Source organism: Dreissena polymorpha, chromosome 4 (genome assembly GCF_020536995.1).
Source record: "Dreissena polymorpha isolate Duluth1 chromosome 4, UMN_Dpol_1.0, whole genome shotgun sequence".
Classification (NCBI taxonomy): domain Eukaryota; kingdom Metazoa; phylum Mollusca; class Bivalvia; order Myida; family Dreissenidae; genus Dreissena; species Dreissena polymorpha.
The window spans coordinates 12,603,157-12,617,307 of NC_068358.1; the positions used below are offsets into that span (position 1 = coordinate 12,603,157).

The 14,151-nt window shown below is 34.6% G+C and overlaps 1 protein-coding gene and 1 non-coding gene across 7 annotated transcripts in view; one reads left to right on the plus strand and one right to left on the minus strand.

Moving 5' to 3' along the window:
* The window catches only part of LOC127877942 (uncharacterized), a 108,911-nt gene that overhangs the window by 35,532 nt on the left and 59,228 nt on the right, over nt 1-14,151 (minus strand). The gene's annotated exons all lie outside the window — the stretch shown is intronic.
* Trnaf-aaa (transfer RNA phenylalanine (anticodon AAA)) lies at nt 6,407-6,488 on the plus strand. The gene has a single exon. It is a non-coding gene; the product is annotated as a tRNA-Phe (tRNA).

The window sequence follows — 14,151 nt, forward strand, 5'->3', positions numbered from 1 at the left end:
AAATATTTCATCAATATGACCATAAAATTCACAATATTATTATAGTCTATTGAGTTCAATGAGTTAATTCCGAAACTTATATTTAAGAAAGATAGTTTAACGTTTAGTTGATGTTGTTCAAGAAAAGATATTACTTGATTCAAAATAGGCTGGATGTGTTTGCACTCCAAAAAAAGATGTTCTATAGTTTCAATGTTTTCACTGCAGAAGTCACACAGATTTGAGTTAGATAATTTGCATTTAAAGAGATATTTATTTGTAGCTATAATTCTTTGGATGTATTTATATTGAAAATTTCTCAGTGTGCTTTCAATAGTTGCTTTATATGGCATGGTAAATATGTGTTTCCAATTAGGTTCATTTTCTCCAAAAAGGACTTGCCAATTATTTTCGATTTTGGAGTGTGTGTAAAATATTTTATTTGTTTTGTTTTTTCTTCCAAGTATGTTTTCTACAAATGTTGTTTGAGTACATGGTGTATTATTTGTATTGATTTCAGATTTAATATGTATGGGTATGCTTTTGATTAGTGTGTAGTATTTAAGAAAATTATTTGAAGGTATTCCGTATATGTAGCATATATTATCAAAAGAGTAGAAATCCTTAATTCTGTAGTCATATAATTGGTCGACATATTTAATGCTTCGTTCAAACCAGTCTTTATAGAAAAACGTCTTATTGTTTGAAGTTATGTCTTTATTGTTCCATAAAATTGTTTTACTGCTGGTTTGGGTTTCTAAGTTATGAGTGACATCACTCCACGCTGATAGAACATCAGACAGAAATATGTTTTCGTTTGCAATTTCATGTAAGATAGTATTGCTGATTTTACATTCAAAGAGTAAGGAGTCACCATATTTTTTTAGGATTTTCTGGTAGAATAATTTCCATTTACTCGTATTGGTATTATCTAGGTATCTTTTAACCCAGCTGCATTTGATTGCATTCAAGAATGAGTCAATGTTCGTTAAGTGGATACCTCCATTTTCTACAGATTGAATTAACTGAGTTCTTTTTATTTTATCAGGCTTACCGTCCCATATGAAATTAAATATTGCTGATTTTATATCGTTAATAACATCATTTGGTGGATTTGGGAGAACTGTTAATACATATATTAATTTAGGAAGTGCAACCGTTTTCAATACTGTGTTTTTTCCGATTAGTGTAAGTTTACGATGATGCCATGATTTTAAGCAGTTTTTGAAATTCTGTAATTTAGGTAGTATGTTTTTAAGAACTGTATCATTTTCATTATTTGTGAAAGTAATTCCTAACGTTGTGGCTTCATCGGATGTCCAATTGAATTTCATTTCTTTTTTATATTGAACATTACTTTGTTTTAATTTACCTACTCGTAGCACAGTACATTTACTTTTGTTTAGTTTAAGACCCGATGTCATTCCGTAAAGGGTTAGCGACTCTATTAGGTTATGGAAAGAATCGTAATTGTCATTTAAAGAATAAGTTGCATCGTCGGCAAAAAAGGATTGTTTGATTTCTTCGTCAGGTTCTAGTGATATGCCTTTTATGTGTTTATTTGATTGGATGTGATGTGATAGATACTCGATGCAAAAAATAAATAGCGATGATGAGAGTGGACATCCTTGTCGAACCCCTCGTTCGATGCCATGATATTCTTGCACTGGAACTATGAGCAATACAGTTTCTATGGGCTTCTGCGTAAACTCAGTCTCAACATTTGCAAATATGTATCCGCTATATGGAATTGAATTGCCATTTGCACATTTCAGTTCTACACCGAATTCGTCCATAGGGTATAATATTGGCTTTGGTAACAGGGTGTTGTAAATGAGTGCCGTAGTGTCATGTCCATCTAATTTGATCGTGTCTAAATTGGCATCACCTATCATTCGTTGTAAAATATTTTCCTTTTTGAGTGTTTTGGAGTTTATGGCATCCTTGCTGGTTCTGCTCTCATCCAACTCCTCGATAAGAGCCTCTTCTAGTTTAAATGTTGCGTTCGATTGTGGTTATTATTTCTGTTATCAAATGCGCCATTGTTCTCTTGGTTTCCTGTATAGTCATGGAAGAATCTACCATTTCTTGGGCGGTATTCTCCCCGACTTCTGAAGTTGGTGTTGCCTCTATAGCCTCTGTACGACTGGCCTCTGTTAGTCTATGTACTGGTGTTAACTTGATCATTTGGTTTCTGTCTTTCTTTCACCACTCTTTATATCTCCAAAATTGATTTCTAGCGTTTTAAGTATCTCCTCAGTTGTCGCTGTGGGTTTAAGTGTGGTAAGTATTTTCCTGGGTTTTCACCAATGGCATTTCGTATGGCCTGTCTCAGAATCTCTGTGTGGTAAATGTTGGAAATGAGAATACTTTCTACTTCAATTTTCCATTATTGAAATTGTGCAGGGTCGGAAAATTTCGGAACGTTTGGCTTGATCATGAATGACATGTGTTCTTGTTGCCGGTTGTTGTCTTTCTGTGCGTATTGGTTGTCTGTTTATAATAACTAGGCTCTATTAGCTCGCCATCTAATGAACATAAGACGCTCTGTTTTTCCAAAAGACTCTGCTCTTAGTCACGTTTCTGTTGTTTCAAAGCTCGAACCCTTTCTGTATATTGCCGATCTTTTTCTTCTCTCAAGCTGTCTCTTTCTTTCATCTCTTTCAGGTGTGCTTTCATTTCAATTGCTTTGGAAATTTCATTCTCCTTCAGCCTCATCAATTCTTTCTGTTTCTGGAGATGCTCTATATCATCGTGGCCACTTTCATCCTGTATATCTCTTTTGATAAGCTGATGATCATATGTGTTGTCTTTTCTCCTCTCTCTTTTAATTCTGTCCTCAGAATGAACAAATTGAATAATATCTTCTTGTATTGCTTTCTGTTCCAGCTGTCACGTAATCGTTCATAGTTCATAGACGACACATAGTTACTGGCAATGTTTATTACTCTTAAATTACCGGTGTGTAGCCTATCATTCGATATCTCGTCATGCGCGAATTGCCAAGATGACGAGATTTGCATTAACTACCATTTTCTCGTGTCACGCATGGGACAAGTCGGTCCCTCTCTATTCTATCGGTTTCTCTGCATAATATAGGATAAAATATTCAACAACACCATGTATCAGTTTCTAGTCCAATTTAATGTCTAACATACTTAATATTTTCGGTTATACAAATACAGTCTGATAGCTACATGATCGTATCTTTCTCGATCCGTACACCTCCAAGTCTAAACGCTAACTGTCTTGTTTCCCTCTAACATCTGACCCGTGAAACTCAGTTATGAATCCCATTGGTCAGTGTTCAATACGTGCTTATTCCTGATTGGCTGAATTTCAACCTACTGGAGTAGTCACTATTCAAGTATGCACACGTTAATGAGCGTTGTGGTACAAATAATAAATAATGCAAATACAGCCTAAGGCTTCTGTCAACAGCATTGTAACCCCTTTGTTGTTAATGCATACTCGCTACTGATATACTTGTCAATATTTCGTACATAAAGAAAACCCAAATATTTCACCCAATTTCTCATCATTATTTGACACAGCCAATTTAGTTCTCTGTCTACAGCGGCTATGGATGCTGAGGAGCCCTCACTCAAAATGTCCAATGGTGTTCTTATTTGATCAACTCGACCATATTCACCCACTGTAATTAGAGACTGTCCACTTTCTGTGTTCATCTTTGAACAATCCATGCGGTAATCATATCCGCATGCTCCTTGCAACACAACATCATCATCGTAGACAATGTCAATGACTGTTTCCCTCATTCTCTGAAATTCTAAATCCGAATCTGTCCCTCTCTTCTCTAACGTTTGTGAGTCATGAACTTCCTGTTGCCATCTGGTGACGTGTTCTTCCTTATTTCTATTTAATTCATCCTTTTTCTGTTTTGCCTCTCTTCGAGCTTTAATAACTTCCTCTCGCTGTCTTTGAAATTCATTCAGCTGGGCCATTTCAATATCTCTATCCCTCTGCTTGATTCGTTCAACCTTTTCTGTTCCCCTACTTAATTCATAATCCTTTCTTAGCATTTCCCGTCTGTGAAATCTCTTTTCCCTGACTGTCACACCACCATCCATGTTTCAAAATGTTTATTTCAACCAATCAGAAGATTATAAAGTTTATATGTAATGTTTCCGGTTATACGAATTCACGTTATAATGAACACTTTGTATTGTATATTGTCATTTCAAAACACACTGTTCGTAAAACGGTATTGTCTTCAGAAGCGTCTATTTCACAACACACTGTTGTTAACGTTAACGTTTCTTTCACATCCACATATGTAAACTTTCATACAATCAATGTAACATGCAGATTTATTCACTTAATCACTGAACTAAAATGAATAAACAATTTCAAATTCACAACTAAATGTATATTTAATAAACACTAAACATGCGCACAATAATCACATTTAATCATCAATCTTTATGATAATATATAATCCAATAATTATGCAATTATTTGAATATTACGTTCAATTTAAAAATTAGTATGTATAAAAATGACTAAATCACAAGAAAGCTGTATATCAACCACTTAAGTACTATAGAGAAATAGCTATTTAATATCTTACCGAATAGAATTTCTAAAATATTTACTAATTTTACAGTTAAATTTTGATTAAATTTTTTAAAGAATGCCAAAAAGTATTCAACTAATCGTAATTTAATTAAATTATAATATTGTAACAAGACCATAAAAAAATCTAAAACATTTTGTCAAAACACTCTAATACGGGCAAAAGCCCGCGAAGCGGGCGTTGGCCGTTCATATATATGTAAATTTAGACATAAAATTACATAAGAACACCACATATGGATGCGTCTCAAAAAAAAGCCACGCGACATATATTTTCGCGATGCTATTTATGACCTTGAACAAATAAAAAAAACACTTTGACATATGCTAAATCACATGTAAATACATACCTCAGGAAAAATTATATCAATGACATCATAATTGTGTAGCGAATCGCACTAAATATTATCGCATTTTTTTTCTTCGCAACCGTTCAGGAATTAAGTCATTACTTAATTATCTCCCCTGAATACTCATCTTCAGTGGGTATAAGCCGAAGACTGGTTCACTACATATAGTGACAGTCTTTACCAAACACAATTTACGTGAACATAACCCGTCTTAAATATATTGCCGAATCTCAGATTTCTGTCGAATTTATTTGCTTTGATCTTTTCGATATCTTATTGTTATTATTATCCTGACAAATCACAAACGCTTGTTAAAAAATTATTTGTTTTAAACATTATAGTTGGCATCTCTATTCTTCCAGTATTATCGCGGTATTTCAATAACGACACCCTACTGTTTATTTGTCAGAATTTGTGACGCATTTTCCATTCGCTCTCAGAAAGAAGTTGTACGTGTGACCATGAGCAATATTCTGGTAAGTTGTCGTTGTTTTGCATTATAAACACATTTATTCACAAAATTTAAAGATATTCCGATCTAACTTTTTAGTCTTTTAGCTTTAATTTTTAACGTATTTACACCTCGTCTGCTCGCACTTTACCGATATCCCGAAAGGTTACATATCACTATACTAAGTTTAGGCCTAAAACCACAAAATCCGATACCTTTGGATTTTCGTACTACAATTTTACGTAAAAAATCTTCCAGATTCGAAATCAACAAAAAAAAAGACATATATAAATTGTCTGCATTATTGATCAGATTTAAGGATATGTGTTGGTTTTCCGTCTATAGAAGCTGTTCTGCCAAGGCAAGAGCTGGGCATCACACAAGCCATTCTATCCAGCAAAAATGACAGTTTTGGTTTACAGAAATCAACAAAGGAGGGATTCTTCTTCAATTCTTGAATCTTCTTCAAATTTGTATATAATCTATTTCAATGCATTATATACTTGAAACTTCTATGGTTTGTTTTGCCATTCTGATATTTTTATTCATTTTGTCCTTAATTAAAAAAGAGATTTTAAACATTTATTATGAATAAATCTGATTGAAAAGCGGCTCAATAGATAAGTGTTTTGATTGGCTGTACAGAAAATGTGTACGTCAAGGTACAAACATGTATGTCCAAGTACAAATTGTACTTTGACGTACAAACATATACTTGGAAGTGTATTTTATATTTGTATGTCGTTGTACAATTGTTGACTTTCAACCCAAATGGTACGCCATAGTATGTCTTTAGGGTTATCTAAAGAATTCTCCCACTTAAGAGATCAATACAGAGACCTCACAGTGACTAAGCCAGTTAGCAGACACCCCATCCATTATACCACAGCCACCGAACTAGCTTAAAATTCCTGTGGCTAGAAAAAAAAAGATGCTAGATCTTGAAGCTACGAAAATGTAACTCGTTTTTAGGTAGCGCACCTCTAATGATTTCCCGCGATTTCTTCGAAGGTTGAAGAGCCTACTATTAGGTGCCGTAGCCTAGTGGTTAAGGCGATAGACTAAAAATCTTTTGGGATATTCCCGCGCAGGTTCGAATCCTGCCGACGACGTATACTTTTTTGCGACGCGTTTTATTTATTTTCTAACGTAATTTGATTTAATATGGCATATAAGCTATATTTATTGTAAAATATTTTGCAATTTTTATGCACATTCTTCAATTATTAAAATTAAAACAACGTTATGGCGAAATTGGGTGATTTACTGTTGAAAATACGAACCATGCATGTTGCATTTTTATTTTGATTTCAAAAAGTAAACGGTAAATCTGTCTATTTCTTGGTATTTTTGCTGTATATAGTGTTTCTATAAAAACTAAGTTTAAAATATGACTTAAATGACACTATTTTGAATTTTATGACACTTTGTTTTTAACCGACCCAATTTTTACTTGGCTGAAATCACTTGCATTTCATGGCGCTCTTCCATTGATAAAAAATTGTAAAAGAGTAAATGTCTGTAAAAGAATACTTATTTCATCTTGTTTAAACTTTAAACACCTTTACCGCATATGTACACACCAACTGCATGCCCATATTTGGAAATTTGAATTAATTATGGAAATTTTATAAACCCCAGGGGTGAAAATAAATTGGACAAAAGCCGAGCGTGTGGGTGGTTTTGAAAAAATCGGTATATTTTTTTAAAAAGCATGGAAAGCCTACCTACAAATTTGCATGTAGTTCAGTGAAATGATGCTGATTGAGAAAATAATTAATTAGATTATATTTGGATATGTGCCCATTAGAGGTGCGCTACCTTAAGATTGAGTTTTTAAGATGCATTACTTAATTATTGCAACAATTACAATATTTTGAACACAATCATGTCCATATATTTATTAAAAATACATGGTTATCAAAAAAACTTAAAAAGCTTTTGCCTGTAAATTAGGTAGCACCTATAATCATATTACATAATCAAAGTAACATTAACTTTCTCTATATCAACGGTTTACAAACGTGCGCAATCAATTTCCGGTATTTCGCTTTCCGGTTTAAAAAATCCGGTTCCTGTTCAAAGTTCAAACGGCTGCGCTACAATGTTTTACTTTCGGTGCTTGCGAAAATTGTTTATCAATAACCTGTCAATCAATTACTACGCGCGTTCTCCGTTTCCGATAAACGCCTTTTAAACCCCGACCGGTAACTCAATAACTATCCAATCGCAATATATGCAAATTTTACAGATTAAACCTGTGAAGATTTACAATATTCCGATTTAAATCAACGTACGACCGCTTACTAATCGAATCGCGCTTTAAATATCAGACATTAATATAACCTGAATATATAAATATAAATATAAACCTGATTGACTAAAAAAGACAAAAATAATAAAGCTCACCACACCACCGTCAAATAAATCGATGATCACGAATCAACAAAATGTTTACACACTGTAACAATATTTAATGTCACAACTCCAACTCCAGCGACGAATCCCTGGTCCGGTGTAGATGTAACGTTCTAGAAGATGGGGTCCCTTAAAACGTTATGTACCCGCGGGTTCCTGAAGATAAATTTTTGGTACCGTCCTGAAGATCTGGTAAACCAAACGTGCACGCTATCTCATTCGACCAAACATTCGAAGACTGCAACGTTGGGCGCCATTGTCTCCGGCCTAGCTACGCCCGTTTAGGCGTCTCGGGTGGAATAACAATAAACTCGTGGTTCTGGTCTTAAATGTGTATTGGTTAGATCTTGTAGGTTTATAATTAAACCCTACAAAAATGGATTTAAATGTGCCGATTAAGATGGCGATCTGTACGTGTTTGTTGTCTTTGTATGTCAGACAAATTGCGGGAAAGTAGCGAAGTAGTGCGGTGAATAGATATTAGTACTCGTGCAACCGGTAGGTTACAAACTACTATTCTAACTACTACATTGGAGTGATATCTTACTTCTTATATTAGAAGCAAAGTAAGTTGAACAAAAGCCTAAAACATAATTAATACTGAATACACAAATGAATACTGAAAGGTAACTACTAGAAGAGATGTTCTACTATATATCTTTATAAAGTAAAAGGACATCTTATTTTTTACCCTATGACAACAGCAAAAAATAAACAACAAACATTTAATTAATTTATTCATTTCATAACAACAATACTCTTTTCATTACTAAACAATCACTTATTTTAGGGATGCAACATGTTTTAAAACAATTAACCGGTTAAATAATTTTTGTCACCGGTTTATTAATTGGTTAACGGAAAGACTAAAACAAAGCTAGCTATTCGATGTATTGCTATGAAGTCGGGTTGCTGTAGTGCATAGGTGACCGGAAACACTTTTCTTTTCACATGAAACACATAGACATGCAAAATAGTAAAAACTAATTTTAAAAAAATTAAGTGAAATACAAATAATGTAGCTATCATATTGTCCATTACGGATAACAAGTATTGCGATCTCATACACTTCTAATTACTTTTTTAAACGTACCCTAGTGCGCAACTGTAAAATAATTAAATACATACTACATGTAATAATTTTAATGACTTAATAAGTATTGGTTTGCAATTGAATTTGTTTAATAATTCGCTCTTAATTAAAACGATTGTGGTAACATCGTGGATGACGTAAATTACAAAGACAATTAAGACTTATAATATTAAATTCTGATTGAGCTAATACGACGTGAACTGATCATACTTTCAAAAAACGTTATATTGTTGATACAATTTATATTTCTATGCACTTATTTACACGAGCAATCAGTATTGTAGGTTGGTTAACAAAACATCAAATAATCAGGCCAAAGGCTAATGCGATGGACTTTACACGTTTTTAATAAACGTGCCATTTAAGTCTACTCTAAACGCCCAGACTGAGTGCGCTTTCATTTCTGACACTGCGCTTTCGGTACCTTTCGGTTTCAGTAACCGTTTTCGGACGCAAGCGGTCAAAAGAACTTATGTTGTGGGTGTTACTTTGCCGCGGAATGGGCTGTTTTTCCATGGCCGTCTGAATGGGATGAACACGTGTTTAAGGATATAACATTTTTAGAGCTTGTACAAATCATGTTGCTTTTTGACGATGCTGGAACAGCAGCGTCCAAGGTTTGATAACCAGTAAAAAAAATCTTCACAATGGCAACCTATGTGTGTAAAAGACCGAGCCAGTCCGATTGAGATAACTCGATTTTTCAGTTACTTCCCTTGGCATTCGCCATTGCGTAGGAGATTGCTCGTTGATTTTCATTGATAACATTCTCCTAGCAAAGTTGTCGTTCGTGTTGATAAAGGTAAATATTAATAGATCCGCATATCCTGGGGAAACAGATTCAATAAGTGTATCAGAACGTTAATTTCAAATTAGTAATTTTACATCTATTTTATTTTTATGGACCAATGAAACAACTATATATTTTCTCTATTTTGTTTGATATTTGTTCTCGATTTAGTAAATAAATTGCGAATCAAATCATGTAAAATTAACTTTTTACGTGATCACAAAACTAAAGAATGCGAACGATTTCGAACCTGCAAATCATAAACGCTGCACTGCTATGATATATATAGATAAAACAACTTATTTTGCGTAATTGTTCGTCCCGCTAGCGCAGTGGTAAGGACGTTCGCTTTTTCACCTTTTCGACACCGGTTCGATTTCCGCTCCCGGCGCAATGTTATATTTTGTATGTTTTGTGGTCACCATTCCTGACAGTTGTTTTTTTTCCGGAAAATCTCCCCCCCCCCCCGCAGCATTTGACCATACAAAAAATTAAAAAGTATTTCAGTACAAAACAAATAACTGGAAATTGCAATATTTGTTCTCGATTTAGTAAATAAATTGCGAATAAAAACATGTAAATTAACTTTTTACGTGATCACAAAACTAAAGAATGCGAACGATTTCGAACCTGCAAATTGTAAACGCTGCACTGCTATGATATATATAGATAAAACAACATTTCTTTGCGTAATTGTCCGTCCCGCTAGCGCAGTGGTAAGGACGTTCGCTTTTTCACCTTTGCGACACCGGTTCGATTCCCGCTCCCGGCGCAATGTTATATTTTGTATGTTTTGTGGTCACCATTCCTGACAGTTGTTTTTTCCGAAAAATCTCATCCCCCCCGCAGCATTTGACCATATAAAAAATTAAAAAGTATTTCAGTACAAAACAAATAGCTGGACATTGCAGCTATCATTCAAAATTTGTCCCAACTGTCGTCAATCTAATCTTATTAGGTAGAAGTGCTGGACACACTCCGGGTCCCAACATTATGCAGCCTCAGCGCGGACGTAACTCATTACCTTGGAAAACACAAATACACACACTGGGTGCAGCCTAGGCGCGTAAAGACTCAAACAAGGCAACAAACTCAAGTGCGGGCACAATCATTTAAAATTTACATATTGAATACGATATTCTAACATAAATTACACAACCACCTAAGTGTATATACCATGTTTGATATTTCGTTCGATTGTTAGATTTCAGCATATACATGTATAAGGTCATTTCGCTATTAGTTAACTTATCCATATGTTCGTGGGCGAACTCGGATAGTCAAGTGCTTATACGATTGAGCTCACATGGTCCGGCTATGTGCTCATACCTACTTTCGAGAATCATCATGAATGTATTGCCATACTTAATGAACAAGAATGTGACCCGCCTCCCAGTTTCGCTCAATGGGTCAAGTTACCCACGGGTACTACTTCCCCGTACCCCTAAACTTTTTTTCGTACCAAAAATGTTTCGTACGCAAATTTTTTTCGTACCAAATTTTTTTTCGTACCCAAAATTTTTGTATCCAAATTTTTTATCGTACCCAAATGTTCGTATCAACATACACAATTGTGGTGATATAGATAAACTTAAATTGATGTTTTATATCCATCCTCTTCAAAAGCATCGTCACACCAGTACTGCCAGTACTTTGATTTACTTGTGGGGTCATTATTTACAGAATAAAGAGATTATTCTACGATTCGATCATCAAGCCCTTAAAGAAATTATCAATAAGAAAACTATAAAAATAAGCAAGTTATGCGATTTATACGACAACTCATGGCTATAATTTTGGAATTTCACGGGATTTTAAAATGTATCCATATCCCAGGAATACATAATGATATTGCTGACGCTATAAGTAGTTTTCGGTGGGACAAGCTGGCCCAACTTTTCCCATCAAATATTCAGTTGGAGATCGCCAAGTGATTTCGGGCGGGCTTATCAAAACTCGAACAGAATCGTATTGCAAACGCGTTATCGATCCTCAAATCTGGCCAACAACTTTAGAAATGGTCTACCAGTACATTGCTTTTTTGTAAGTTCGAGAGTATGCGCATTCGACAACTAGCTTGCATATTTCGGCCATCAGTTATTACAACAAAATTAACAACCTTAAGATAGTTCCCGGAACTACATTGTTCGTTAAATGTTAAAAGGATTAAGGAAAACATCGGACTCGCGTCTTCCGATATCTCCCGCGGTGCTGAAATTATTATTAAACAAACTCAGACATGTATGTCGCTCACTATATGTGGAAAAAAATAGTTTGCTGCCGCTTATATGGCATAACTACGTGTGAGCGAATTAAATCAGCCTTACCCAATATCAAAACAAAGCGTTGTTTGTTAAGAGGATGTTAGTATTGTTAACACTATTTTAAGTGTTTATATACGATCTTCAAAAACGGACAAGCGGCGGGCGAGTGTAATTATCGACAGCGAAATAAACTAAAAAAATAAAGAGTGTAACGATGTTTTCTACAATATTGAAAATACCGCCCGTACATAGGTGTTCCCCTGTTTTGTCACTTCGATCACAGCCCTTTGACAACTATTACCAATTTAATGCCGCGCTGAAAAGAACGATTATAATAGCGGGTCTTGACGATCGGAGGTTCAAATCTCATTATTTTAGAATCGGTGGTGCTTCAAGTTTATGTAACAAAGGGGCATCCGTTACGGATATTAAATCTAGGGAAAAATGGCGATCGGATGCATACACAACATATATTAGTTAGTTTAGGGCTAAATAACTATGGCACCCAGAATTAAGAGTGATTAAAAACCTGCATCACGATTATGGCGCATTTTACTTCATACTCAATTAGTTAAGAAAGCGGTAGTATTTTATCTATTTAATTTCGGGTCGTTTTCTTATAATTTTATTTGCGATAATGTTCTGATCTGGAAGCGGCACATGCAAATCATGCTATGTGTTTGAAATGTGTTTAAGTCGTCATTCAAGTTTAATCAAGATAAAAAGTAAACGTTTACACAAATCTTGTTGTTTTGTTTACTATTGTTGTTATTTCTACAGGGCATTTATTATGTAAAGAAAATTAATGCAGATCTAGTCCAATTTCTTTTTATCTTTTCTATACCATAAATGCTGATACAAAATCTGATGTTGTACTACAACTAGAAGCACATGTGGATTTTCAAAAATATAAAGATAACGATCTGGTTAAGTACGACGATCATTGTTGGCTTGAAATAAATTCATATTTACTATGGATATAAAACCGATGTCGGGCCTCTCAAAAACTGGGACATAATCCCTGAAGAACCTTGTAAATATTCATTTACTACATATGATAAGATAAAGAATAATGTTGACTTATTTTATAAAACGCTCAAGCTCGGAGCATGTATAGTTTTTCAAAATTATAAGATAATATTCTGCCAAATGGCTTATGGTTAAAAGCACGGCGATCAACTTTGTCTTTAAATAAATCCAAATTTATGGTTCTTGGTAGAGAAACCGGTGCCGGGTCTCTACCGGAACTAGCACTTAATCCCAGAAGAACCTTATAAAGATAATGTTTCATTTACAAAATATAATGAGATAAGGAATAATGTTGATACATATATTAAGTTGAATTTATTGCATAAAGCGCTCAAGCTCAGAGCATGTCTAGTTTTTCAAAATTATTAAGATAATGTTCTGCCAAATGGCTTATGGTTAAAAGCACGGCGATCACCTTTGGTTTTAAATAAATCCATATTTAAGGTTCTTGGTAGAGAAACCGTGTCGGGTCTCTACCGGAACCGGGACTTAATCCCGGATGAACGATATAAAGATAATGTTTCATTTACACAATATAATGAGATAAGGAATAATGATGATAAGGATAATAATGTTGAATTTATTGTATAAAGCGCTAAAGCTCAGAGCATGTCTAGTTTTTCAAATTATAAAGATACCGATCTGCCAAATGGCTTACGGTTTGGCGTTCACATTGAGCTTTAAATAAATTCATATGTATGGTTCTTGGCAGGGAAACCAGTGACCGGTCCGACACTACCGGAACGGGGACTAATCCTAGAAGAACCATATAAATATAATGTTTCATTGCTTGCACTATATGAAGAAGTGCAGAATAATGGTGAAAGGATGACAATGTCAACATATTATATAAAGCGTTCCAGCTCAGAGCAGGTTTATGTTATGATTACTTCAGAACTTAATGAAGTTATATGGTTATATTAGACCGTAAGTAATTTATGGTTATAATGGAAACAAAATACTACATGTATATAACCTTAACGCTTGTTTGGAAGCTTCGTATATAAATGAATGAATCTCATAAATGCATTTCTTGGGATAAATCTCCTCATGACATCATTTTCATGTATCGGAGTTCTTGTAGGCAACATCATTTACGTTTCGATTGTCGGTTCATCCATCGTCAGGGACGCATTCCAGAGGGCAGAAGAAAGGGCAGGGGGCACTGATCTTGGTCTCCA